The sequence below is a fragment of the Pollicipes pollicipes genome, unplaced genomic scaffold, assembly GCF_011947565.3.
Source record: "Pollicipes pollicipes isolate AB1234 unplaced genomic scaffold, Ppol_2.1 Scaffold_4881;HRSCAF=5763_pilon_pilon_pilon, whole genome shotgun sequence".
NCBI classification, from domain to species: Eukaryota; Metazoa; Arthropoda; class Thecostraca; order Pollicipedomorpha; family Pollicipedidae; genus Pollicipes; species Pollicipes pollicipes.
The window spans coordinates 9,346,292-9,357,204 of NW_023596576.1; the positions used below are offsets into that span (position 1 = coordinate 9,346,292).

Here is a 10,913-nt window from a genome sequence, read left to right on the forward strand (position 1 = left end):
CATGTTGGGAGGCGACACTTTTTGTTACACTCAGGCCAGTTGTTTGCAGTTCTAAGATGCATCAAATTTTCAGCTGTATTTGTCCTCGCTAGTTAACAAATAACACAGCCCGAAACAGCCGTTATGGGCGTAATAAGACCTTTGATATCGACGCGCCCCCAAATCCCACGTGACCTTGATCATCACAATGTTTCTGGCTGGCATGTGCGGCTCCACCTGAGACCCCCACGCATTCCGTGTCTATTCTGAGGAACGCAGCAGTGGATCGTTTCATGCGAGCCGGATTATGAACACTACGCACGGCTTGCGATTGGGATGAAGAGGCTATGGCAGAGGCTCGCGGGTGGGGTAACGTATTTCAAAGCTTTTCTTGTTCGTCATGAATTTATTTATTAGCTATTTGACTCACTTGTGTGAATTTGTTACATGAATGCCATTTTGCGCGAATGGGGGTCAGGTACGCGTCCAGTGTTGCTCGCCTAGGTAGCACTGCGCGTCTCTGTGACCCCACAGCGCCGCAGAGCTGCGCGGCTGTTTGGCACGCCACCTAGAAACATACACGTCATTCTTGATCCCAACGTAACCGACTGCCTCCGCCTGTCTCCGGTCGCCGGCAGCCGGCGACTACTCACGGATACTGGTGGTACCGACTGGGGTAGTAGGCGGGCTGCTTGTACGGCGTCGCGTGGTGGCCGTAGGTGCTGGCGTCCGCTTCGGCCGTCGGGACCACCACGACCACCAACAGGAGGGCGACAGTCGCCTGCTTCCACATGTCTGCTGGCGTCCAAGAACAGCGCGCATGTTACCCGGAGGACAAGGCAATGCAGGTCTTCTGCCGGGCCAGATATCGTTGCTGTGAAGATACATTCTGTTGCCGACGCCATTGTTTACATGGTTAGCCGTCATTTATTGCGTCGACCAATAGGAAAACAGACACTCAATATCAAATATTATCTAGACACCATTTCTATTGGAAATCTTCTTTGCATAAGCCACGTCTGAGCCTTATGGTCGTAGGTGACAGCTAACGGACCCATCAGTGACCATATTCATTCGTATGCTAATCGTCATTTGCATTCAAAAGCCACGAGAGCAGCCTCTCTCAGAAGTGGACGCTCCTCTAAAGTCTGTCGGTCCGTACAACTCGCTGGAGGGTGACGGCATCCAGGACCATTACGGGCGCAGACAAATCAACACTGAGTAACACCAGGCAGAAGCAAATTGGGCTCTGCCTGCACATCCATGGGGAAGCATCCAAGCACCAAGTAAACGGTCACAGAAGGTCGGTTCGATAAACAGCTTTCTAGGGTCGTGAATTGTCGCTCCCGTGGAAGCCAGTCATTAGACGCAGGCACTGGACTGTATCTTAAGTGATTTTCTAAAAGTCATTAGCATGATTGAAAATTAGCATGTTGTTCCATGAAACAACGCCTAAGGTGCCCGCCTGACAGCGGAGCAGCCTGTCTTACCTTATCGTAAGGCTGGTGAAGAAGGAATGAAGATTCTGGCCACTCGGGCTCCCAGGAGCACGCAAACACCGCAACCCTTCCTGTGACGTTACAGCCGCAGGCTGTGGGTCGGCCTGGAAGGGCTACTCCCCACTTCCAGAGTGTTGACGACCCGGCTCTGGTTCCTGTTTGTCTCCGGCGCCGGCGGAAGGTGAGGATCCCCCACAGGGTGCGATGGTCTGATTGGGTGAAGTGGCGCGCGGCCGCCATTAATGACCCCTTTGAGGTCGCCGTTTGCTTTGAGGGCCTGGAATTGTGTCACTGAGAGAATGGAAGAGAGAGAGAGAGAGAGAGAGAGAGAGAGAGAGAGAGAGAGAGAGAGAGGAGAGAGAGAGAGGAGAGAGAAGAGAGAGAGAGAGAGGGAGAGGGAGAGGGAGAAAGAGTGGAGGGAGGGAGATAGGAAGGTTGAGATGGCCTTTTTTATTGACTAAAATAGCGGAGTTATTTGAACTTATTCTCCATGACTTGTCAGATCTACAGATCGGCTTGGAAACTAGCATGGATTGAGGCATGTTAAGGGGGCAAATTCGGACGCTCGCTATGCTGTGCACGTAGATTAGATGACAGATACGGCAGACGCATTTGTTTACCCATTACGCGCATTCATACGTTCATGTGTTGTGTTCATTATACAGCAAGTTGTGCACCAGCCTTCACTGAAGACGTGGGCCGTGATTATGGATGGAGTCGGTGTCAAACTGGTGTACAACTTACCGACTCTGCTCACGCCGCAAAGTCACCAATGCAAGTGTTGAAATATGCGTCTAATGATCAATCCATATTCTTGCACTAGTGACAGCATGCATATGTGGTTCGAGGGCATGGCTCCAAGGAGCATGCTATAGCAAATTGGCTCCTGAAATGTGTCTTAGCCAGATCCGCTAATCGTTGATCACCCAAACTATGTTTCAGCACTTGCATTCAACTTCATGCAACGAACATTCAACGAACATCCAGCGAATATATTAAGTAGTGGTAAGCCACCAGGCTACTGGCCAGGCAGGCGGCAGAATTGAGGCTTTCTCCGAAGCAGACCACTCTTTTGGTGGCAGACGGCATGTATCCCGCACAAAAGATGAAGCACAGCAAATCAACACGACGCCGCATCCTGCACCGCACACAGTGACGGTTCGGGCCGAGGAACACGTGCCTTTTCTGCCAGCACGGATCCTGGACGTCCCTATACTGAAAAGTACTTTTTTGAGTCGCCGCTAGTAAGCAAACCGCCATCTTGAGCCGGTGGCGTCACTGTAGAGGTGGTATAAGACGAGACCTACTCCCATCAGCAACAGTGTCGTGATAATCAGGTACGGTGTGATGCGCACCTGATCTGAAAACAAAAGGCGACGCGCACTGTAGACAAAGCGTTAAGCTGTTGATAGCGCTTGTTCACACAACCAGTTTGGACGCTTCCTTAATCTGATCGGTTACTTGATGTCGAGGTTCATTCACGTCAGGTGCGCTCGTCCTGCCATGAAATGGTTCAAGAGCCAAGGACGGGATTGTTACGCTGAGGAGCCAAAACCTAGTCCAGGGAAAAAGAGTATTCGACTCCGTATACAAAGACGCTAATCTACCTACGTTTCCTCCAGTCATATTTCTCATTTATTCCCCGGATTCAGCGAAATTTATTTTGAGGATGGGGTAAACTGCCGCCCCCCCCCGTCCCCCCGCCCTTGCTGGAGACGCCTGTAAACGGCTAACACATCCACCGCTGGGGGGTCCACCGCGGAGACGCGTCGACTGTTGGGCTGCAGACCTCCGCCTGAAGGAATCGGCTTGTTAGCGCTCTACTCAAAACCCGTTCCATGACAGCGGGCGTGACCCCGCAGCCTGCCAGGAGGGGGGGGGGGGCGTGCAGCGGGCGCAACCCCCGCAGTCTGCCAAGGGCGCGCACAGCGGGCGTGAATCCGCGGTCTGCCAGGGCCGCGCATAGCGGGCGTGACACCACCCGGTTCTGCCAGGGCCGCGCACAGCGGGCCGTGACCCCGCAGTCTGCCAGGGGCACACACAGCGGGCGTGACACACACAGTCCTGCCAGGGACGCGCACAGCGGGCGTGACTACGCAGTCTGCCAGGGGCGCGCACAGCGGGCGTGGACCCCCGCAGTCTGCCAGGGGTCACGCCAGACGATGTGCCGGCATCTGGTGGGGAATCGCCAGGTCATGGGTGACCCGTTGAAGGTAGAACATCCATCTTTGAAAGGCCGTTATTTGCCGAAAATTTTGCGATGAATGAAAAGTTTGCGGTCATCGCAAAATTTTCCGGCAAATAGTGGCCTTTCAAAGATGGATGATCTATCTTCAACCGGATATCCATTGCCCTGCCGATTTTCCACCAGATGTCGGCGCATCCATCCTGCTAGCCTGGCGGATGGGTGCGACCCCTGGCAGGCTGCGGGGGTCACGCCCGCTGTCATGGAAAAGGTTCAAAGAATCGAGCGCTAGTAACCCGATTCAGTTTCAGATTTAGGTTTAACCAATGCGGTTTTCAAGCGGATTGATTAAATATCTTGGTTTAGAGTCATGCCACGCAGTGCTTGTGTGAAACCTTACCGAGATCTGAGCGTGCAATGGCAGTTTTGCTGTAGGGCAATGTTCGGCACGGGCAGCCCGCCCTCTGACCTCATGTCACTTTGAATGGCCGCTGCCATCGATCGTGGGCCAGTTCAGTCGGGGCAAACAGCGAGGGCCAGAGCTGCTTTGTACCCACCCAACCCTCCACCAGCGCCAAAGCAGCTTGAACCGATCACCGATAACGCCACGGGTGAGTTGGGAGACAAGTGCTTTGACCGATAGAGCTACGGGATGCGCGTCTGGCATGCTACTTTGACAAATGTCTTTAAAGTGAATTAATGTCCGTCTGTCTGTCTCAAATGTCATTAAATACCTTCATGTTGGCTTAGGAACTGTGATCAACATGGAGCTATGATTACCATATGGTTATGGTATCACCTATGACAACCAGCTTTTAGCCCACAGGACATGTTGATTAGCAAATGCCCTTTAATAAGGTATACAGATGCTTGGACTCCGTGGACTTCAAATGAAATCCATTGAGCACTATTTCATTCGGGAAATCAATGCGGCATATATGCTTTCCATGTATCAAGAGCAATAACGACGCGTAGAACAGCCTCCCGGAAAGACTCGAATGGGTCCACGGATGCGATGAGCAGTGCTGACCGGCTACATATCATGGACAGTGCTGACCGGCTACATATCATGAGCAGTGCTGACCGACTACATATGATGAGCAATGCTCACCGACCACATAGCATGAGCAATGTCCCACCGGCCACATATGACGAGTAGTGCTCAACCGGCCACATATCATGAGCAGTGGTGACCGACTAGATATCAAGAGCAATGCTCACTGGCCACATATGACCCGACATCTTATGCGATATATGCATAATAAGATGGAGCGAACAGTCTGCCTTTCGGAAGTAAGAGATAAGATTACGAAAAACTGCCCGATGCCTTCAAATACACTTGCGGAATGTCTGAAGCCCACCTGACATGCGTAGAATAGGCGGCCCCGGCGCTAGATGATTCGCTGCTGCGCACTTCAGGCGTGTAGCCTTCCGCGATGTCGCGCCGCTCCCTTCCGAGCCCAACAGCAGGCGAAAACCCCGCGCCGGTAAATGGCGATAATAACAGCACTACCTGCAAGTAGCAGAAGTAGGCAGTGGAGAAGCCATGCCACTGCCAAGGGGAGGCCCGCCGAAGACATGAGATATCTGGCCCTATAAGGCACCGCGTGCGGCTGCTACATTCTAAACCTTGCTAAAAAGTAAAACAATCTTTCAGAATTTGGCCACTTTATTCTCAAAAATGCATTGTGCAAATGCAAACGCAAAAGACGCAAATGCAATGCATATGTGGCCGGTGAGCACTACTCATCACATGTGGCCGGTGAGCACTACTCATATGTGGCCGGAGAGCACTGCTTGTACATGTGGCCGGTGATGTGATGTGGTGTGATGTGATGTGACCATCAACATCACCACGGATGGTAGTGAGCACTGCTCATCGCATCTGTAGACCATTCGAGCCTTTCCGGAAGGCTGTTCTACGGTTGTATTGCTCTTGATCCATGGGAAGCATATACGCCGTATTGATTCTCCGAATGAAACAGTGCTCAATAGATTTCATTTGAAGTCCACTCAGTCCGAGTATCCTGTATACCTTATTAAGGGCATGTGCTATCAACATATCTGTGAGCTATAGGCTTGTTATTTTAGGTAATACCATAATCATATGGTAATCATAGCTCCATGTTGATCATAGTTCCTAAGCCAACACGAAGGTATTTAATGACATTTGAGACAGACAGACGGACACTAATTCACTTAAAAGCATCTGTCAAAGTAACATGCCAGTCGCCCACCTCGTAGCTCTAGCGGTCAAAGCACTTGTCTCCCAACTCACCCCTTGGCGTTATGGGTGGTCGGTTCAAGCTGCCTTTGCTTTGACGCTCTGGAGGGTTGGCTGGATCCAAGCAGCTTTGGCCCTCGCTGTGTGCCCCGACTGAACTGGCCCACGATCGATGGCAGCGGCCATTTAAAAGTGACATGAGGTCAGAGGGCGGGCTGACCGTGTCGAACATTGCTATACAGCAAAGCTGCCATTGCATGTTCAGATCTCGCAAGGTTTCACACAAGCACTGCGTGGCATGAACTCCAAACCAAGATATTCAATCAATCCGCTTGAAAACCACATACGTTTGCATGTTACAATATCACGAAAGCCGGATATTCAAGTGCAGCGGGTGAACCGTTTTGCTACGACCACTTCCAAAGACGCCGGACCTCATTCCCCGAGGTTTTGATGTCCTCTGCATTGGCATGACATGCTGCCTTTTCTGACTGTCACTCTCCCGGCGACGTACGTGGTGTCTTGCTGGTAATTACCCATCAGAATAATTGGTGTTCTGTCGGTCTTGTTACTTGGGATCAGAGGGGCACTCGCACGCTGTTCTTCCGAACAGTATAGTACCACACGGCACACCCGAGGGCGAACCTAGGTTGCGCACCATAAAACAGCAATAACGTGCCGTGCTTCAACCATTTGCAAAAGTACGCGCACAATAAACTGCATCGCATTGTAACCAACCGGATGAATCAAATCTGCACCGCATGCAAGTTATTGCACCGTGAAGAGTGCTCTGATGGAGAGTGTAGTCGGTCATCTGCCGCCGGCCGGTACTTGGAGAGTGCTCTGATGGAGAGTGTAGTCGGCCATCTGCCGCCGGCCGGTACCTTGGAGAGGTGCTCTGATGGAGAGTGTAGTCGGCCATCTGCCGCCGGCCGGTACTTTGGAGAGTGCTCTGATGGAGAGTGTAGTCGGCCATCTGCCGCCGGCCGGTACTTTGGAGAGTGCTCTGATGGAGAGTGTAGTCGGCCATCTGCCGCCGGCCGGTACCTTGGAGAGTGCTCTGATGGAGAATGTAGTCGGTCATCTGCCGCCGGCCGGCACCTTGGAGAGTGCTCTGATGGAGAGTGTAGTCGGCCATCTGCCGCCGGCCGGTACCTTGGAGAGTGCTCTGATGGAGAGTGTAGTCGGTCATCTGCCGCCGGCCGGCGCCTTGGAGAGTGCTCTGATGGAGAGTGTAGTCGGCCATCTGCCGCCGGCCGGTACTTTGGAGAGTGCTCCGATGGAGAGTGTAGTCGGCCATCTGCCGCCGGCCGGTACCTTGGAGAGTGCTCCGATGGAGAGTGTAGTCGGCCATCTGCCGCCGGCCGGTACTTTGGAGAGTGCTCCGATGGAGAGTGTAGTCGGCCATCTGCCGCCGCCGGTACTTTGGGAGAGTGCTCTGATGGAGAGTGTAGTCGGTCATCTGCCGCCGGCCGGCGCCTTGGAGAGTGCTCTGATGGAGAGTGTAGTCGGCCATCTGCCGCCGGCCGGTACTTTGGAGAGTGCTCCGATGGAGAGTGTAGTCGGCCATCTGCCGCCGGCCGGTACCTTGGAGAGTGCTCTGATGGAGAGTGTAGTCGGCCATCTGCCGCCGGCCGGCACCTTGACGCGTCCTCCGAGGGTGCAGACGCTGACAGGCTTGCGTCAGCTCGGCTCCTCGCCGCGATGGGGCGGCGTCCGCGACCCCTGCCACCGCCGTCGTGGAGGCGCACGACTGCAGACTCGTGGGGAGGGAGGGGCTCAAGGACTTGCAGGCTCCGCCGCCCACGGTGGCCTAGTCGAACGGCTTCCGCTGACCATGCCGACCCCGCGCCGAGCTAACGATAAACATCCGGGCAGGGTTGGTTTCCCTGTGCAGGCACCACTGGCTGGGCGTGACCGAGAGCCGTCTGGTGGACGGTCGTCCCCTGCCATCGCCGTGAGGTACCCCCGTCCACTGGGGTGCGCCACGCCACGGCTACGCTCTTGTAGGGCGGCTGGTCTTTTCCATGCTTCAATCGGCATCAGCTGCGTGCTTCTTCGAGGTGGCCAAACCAGATACAGGTGCTATTTTTTTGGCATTTTATTTCTGCATCAGAAGCTCTTAGCAGGCTCCAATGTCAGCTGTGTGTGCCATAATGCTCCATAACAACAAATCCGACTAAATAAACATGTCCGCCTATCAGAGGTTTCAACCCTCCAGTGCGCAATACAATTGTGCGGAATGTTTCTCAACGGTCGTATCGCACGTGTTTGTCCCGTAACAGCAGCGTCCTTTTAATAACAACAACAATAACAATATCACGGTGACATAGGGATACTACAAGTCCTCTTCCTTTCTTGTACTGTGTCTTGCCTCATCCAGTTGCCGTAGGTGAATCACTGAGACCATGAGTCCTCAAAGTCCCTGGTGAGCTGGTCCATCCAGACCGAGTGGTTGATCTCCCAGCTGTCCGCCTCCAGACCTCGTCCGGACGAGTTCAGCGTGGTGGTGAGCGCCCATCCGATCGCGGCAAAGCCGATCGCCGCCAAAATGAGCAATGAGAAAAACAGGAACGGAGCAGCCGCTGCAAACAACGGCTCTTGTCAGCAACGAGAACAACAGCAACGGAGCAGCCGCTGCAAACAACGGGCTCTTGCCAACAATGAGAACGACGGGAACAGAGCACCCGCTGCAAACAACGGGATCTTGTCAGCAATTAGAACCCCCGTGCGGGTGTTATACGGCACTGTGGACAATTCGTAATCGTTGCTCCCCCCCCCCCCCCCCCCCCCCCCCACGCCCCAACCCGTTGCAGCTGATGAGGCCGGAGCACAGCCGGTGAGGTGGGGACCGGCCCTGCACCTCCAATGACGCAGTGGTACAATGGTTGTGGTACAGAGTCCCCTAGCTCACAAAAGCTCACCGTGTGGAACAGATACCATGACACACATTCTTGGATCAGAAAGGTCACAGCTTGACACGACGTGTTGTACGTTAATTCTTGGCAAAGGAATCTGTTTGGTGTGCATCAGTTTTCAGTTATTCGTGTCGGGTGTCTGCCGTGGTGGGCGTGAACTACTATGTACTATGCTGCTACTATGTTCAGCTAATATGTTCACTGTTCAGACATCTGTAGCGGAGGCGTGGAGAGCCACAGTGTTCTTACCAAGGCTGCCAGCATCCGTTCTGTCGGAGATGGGCCGGAAGTATTTCTCGACCAGACTGAAACAAAGACAGGGCTCGTCGTATGTCTGCATATGATATACCGCAAGTGGACTCACACAGTGACGGGCAAATAATGCAATCTGTGAGCTAAGCGTCAGGTGCACAAACCACACCTAAGCAATGTCCGCCCCGTCGCCGTGCATATGACGAAGAGACACAGTTACGTCAGCATGTCTTCGCAACGATAAATGAGTTGGTTCCTTACAATTTTGGATCTTAAATCAGCTTCTCAAAATCACCTCAATCAAGCACATCTAGGCACCTCACCGAACCTGTTTAAATCGCGCTATGAGAACTTATCAGCTGGTCGCTGGGCGCTCAGCTTCTCAGCTGCCACATTAGCCATGTACCAGCCTCTTCCACGTGTGAACGGAATGACCATTTTCTGCTAGCTAGTTTCTGCTGTAGTCAATTTCTGCTAGCGCATGTCAGTCGGCGGCGAAAGGTGCCGTCTGCATGGGATATCGACCTCAAGGCGGGGGTCTGCGTCAATGGAGGATTTCAACTACCGAAGCGGTTCGGCATGCATCCATAAATATTGGCAGCATGGACGGCCGGACATGAGCAGAAAAACCGAACCTGCAGTCAGGATTGTGCTGTTATTCGCAGGTTCAAGTTCGCGTGTTCAAACCGATTGCGAAGTCACTCTACGGAGTTCCACCGGAGCAGATGTGAGCACTTCTTGGACGGTCGCAGTCACTGCTTCATTGCCCATTTGGGCTTCCGATTGGGCCCACTCTCCATGAGCTAGGACCGTTGTCGGCTGATTGTGGTGGAACAGAGATCTATGAAGCCAGCCGCAATGCATTCGTCCTTGGCTGAACACGGCCAGTACTCATGCATGACACTCCTCAGTCTCACCCGCTGACGATGCTTCCGCCGGGCCTGGTCTGACTAGGGTAGCTTGGGCCGTTGCTCGGGTAGCTAGGGCCACTGCTCGGGTAGCTGGGTCCGCTACTGGAGTAGAAGCGGTCGTCTCTGTGCTGGTCGGCCGCCGACAGGACAGCCAGGGAGACGAGAAGAAGACAGGCCGCAGTTGCCATCTGAAAGCAACGGCATAACCCTGGCATCAGGTGTGCGCCTTTACAACAGGAGCAACCAGAGCTGCTCTTTTGTCGTACAGACAAGGGTCGGCATGGTATTGGTGCTTGGTAATTCGGACGAAGAAATTAAGGTGCAAACTGACAGTATACAGCATTTTGCAGCATGTTGAGGCATAATTTTAAATTCTTCAATGAAAACCCCTTTTGGTAAGCAGGAGGCGTGTGGAATTTCTGGCATGGAGAATTACAGCATCATATTTCCAATATCCATTCGATTCTACGTATCTACTTCGATGTTTTGACGCTTCGAGGGTGCTTGATGATGTTTTGATTTTTGACATTCACTCTCATAATATTGACACTTGTAAAACTTTGATGAGGACTGTTTCCGCTCCCCCCCCCCCCCCCCCCCTCCTCCCCTCCCCTGAATACACCGCTGCACGTTTATGCGAGCGCATGATTCGGCACCAAAAATACGGAAACAAAATATTGCAATGTCACAGATCAAATAGGCAACAGTATTGCAAAAGCCCGAGTCGTACTACACAGTGCTACGTGGAAAACCTATTCCAGAAACAAAGACCAAAGTCACGGTCTTTTTTGAAGCAAGTTCTTAAAAAATCCTTTTATTTTTTCATGGTTGTCTTCCAAAAACAGCAGTCGTTGTGGTACTGAAAAGACATATTCCAAAAGAGAGAACTCCATCTGAACGAGGAGAGCGCACAGGCGCATATGAGCGTGGCCTTGTTGGGCGAAA

At 52.9% G+C, this 10,913-nt stretch overlaps 1 long non-coding RNA gene across 1 annotated transcript; it reads right to left on the reverse strand.

Annotated features, from left to right (window-relative positions):
• Nucleotides 1–2,538: 2,538 nt before the first annotated feature.
• LOC119101663 (uncharacterized) lies at nt 2,539–7,489 on the reverse strand. The gene is made up of 3 exons (XR_005094594.1): nt 7,475–7,489; nt 3,221–3,273; nt 2,539–2,838 (listed from the first exon to the last, which is right to left on the reverse strand). It is a non-coding gene; the product is annotated as an uncharacterized LOC119101663 (long non-coding RNA).
• Nucleotides 7,490–10,913: the final 3,424 nt, after the last annotated feature.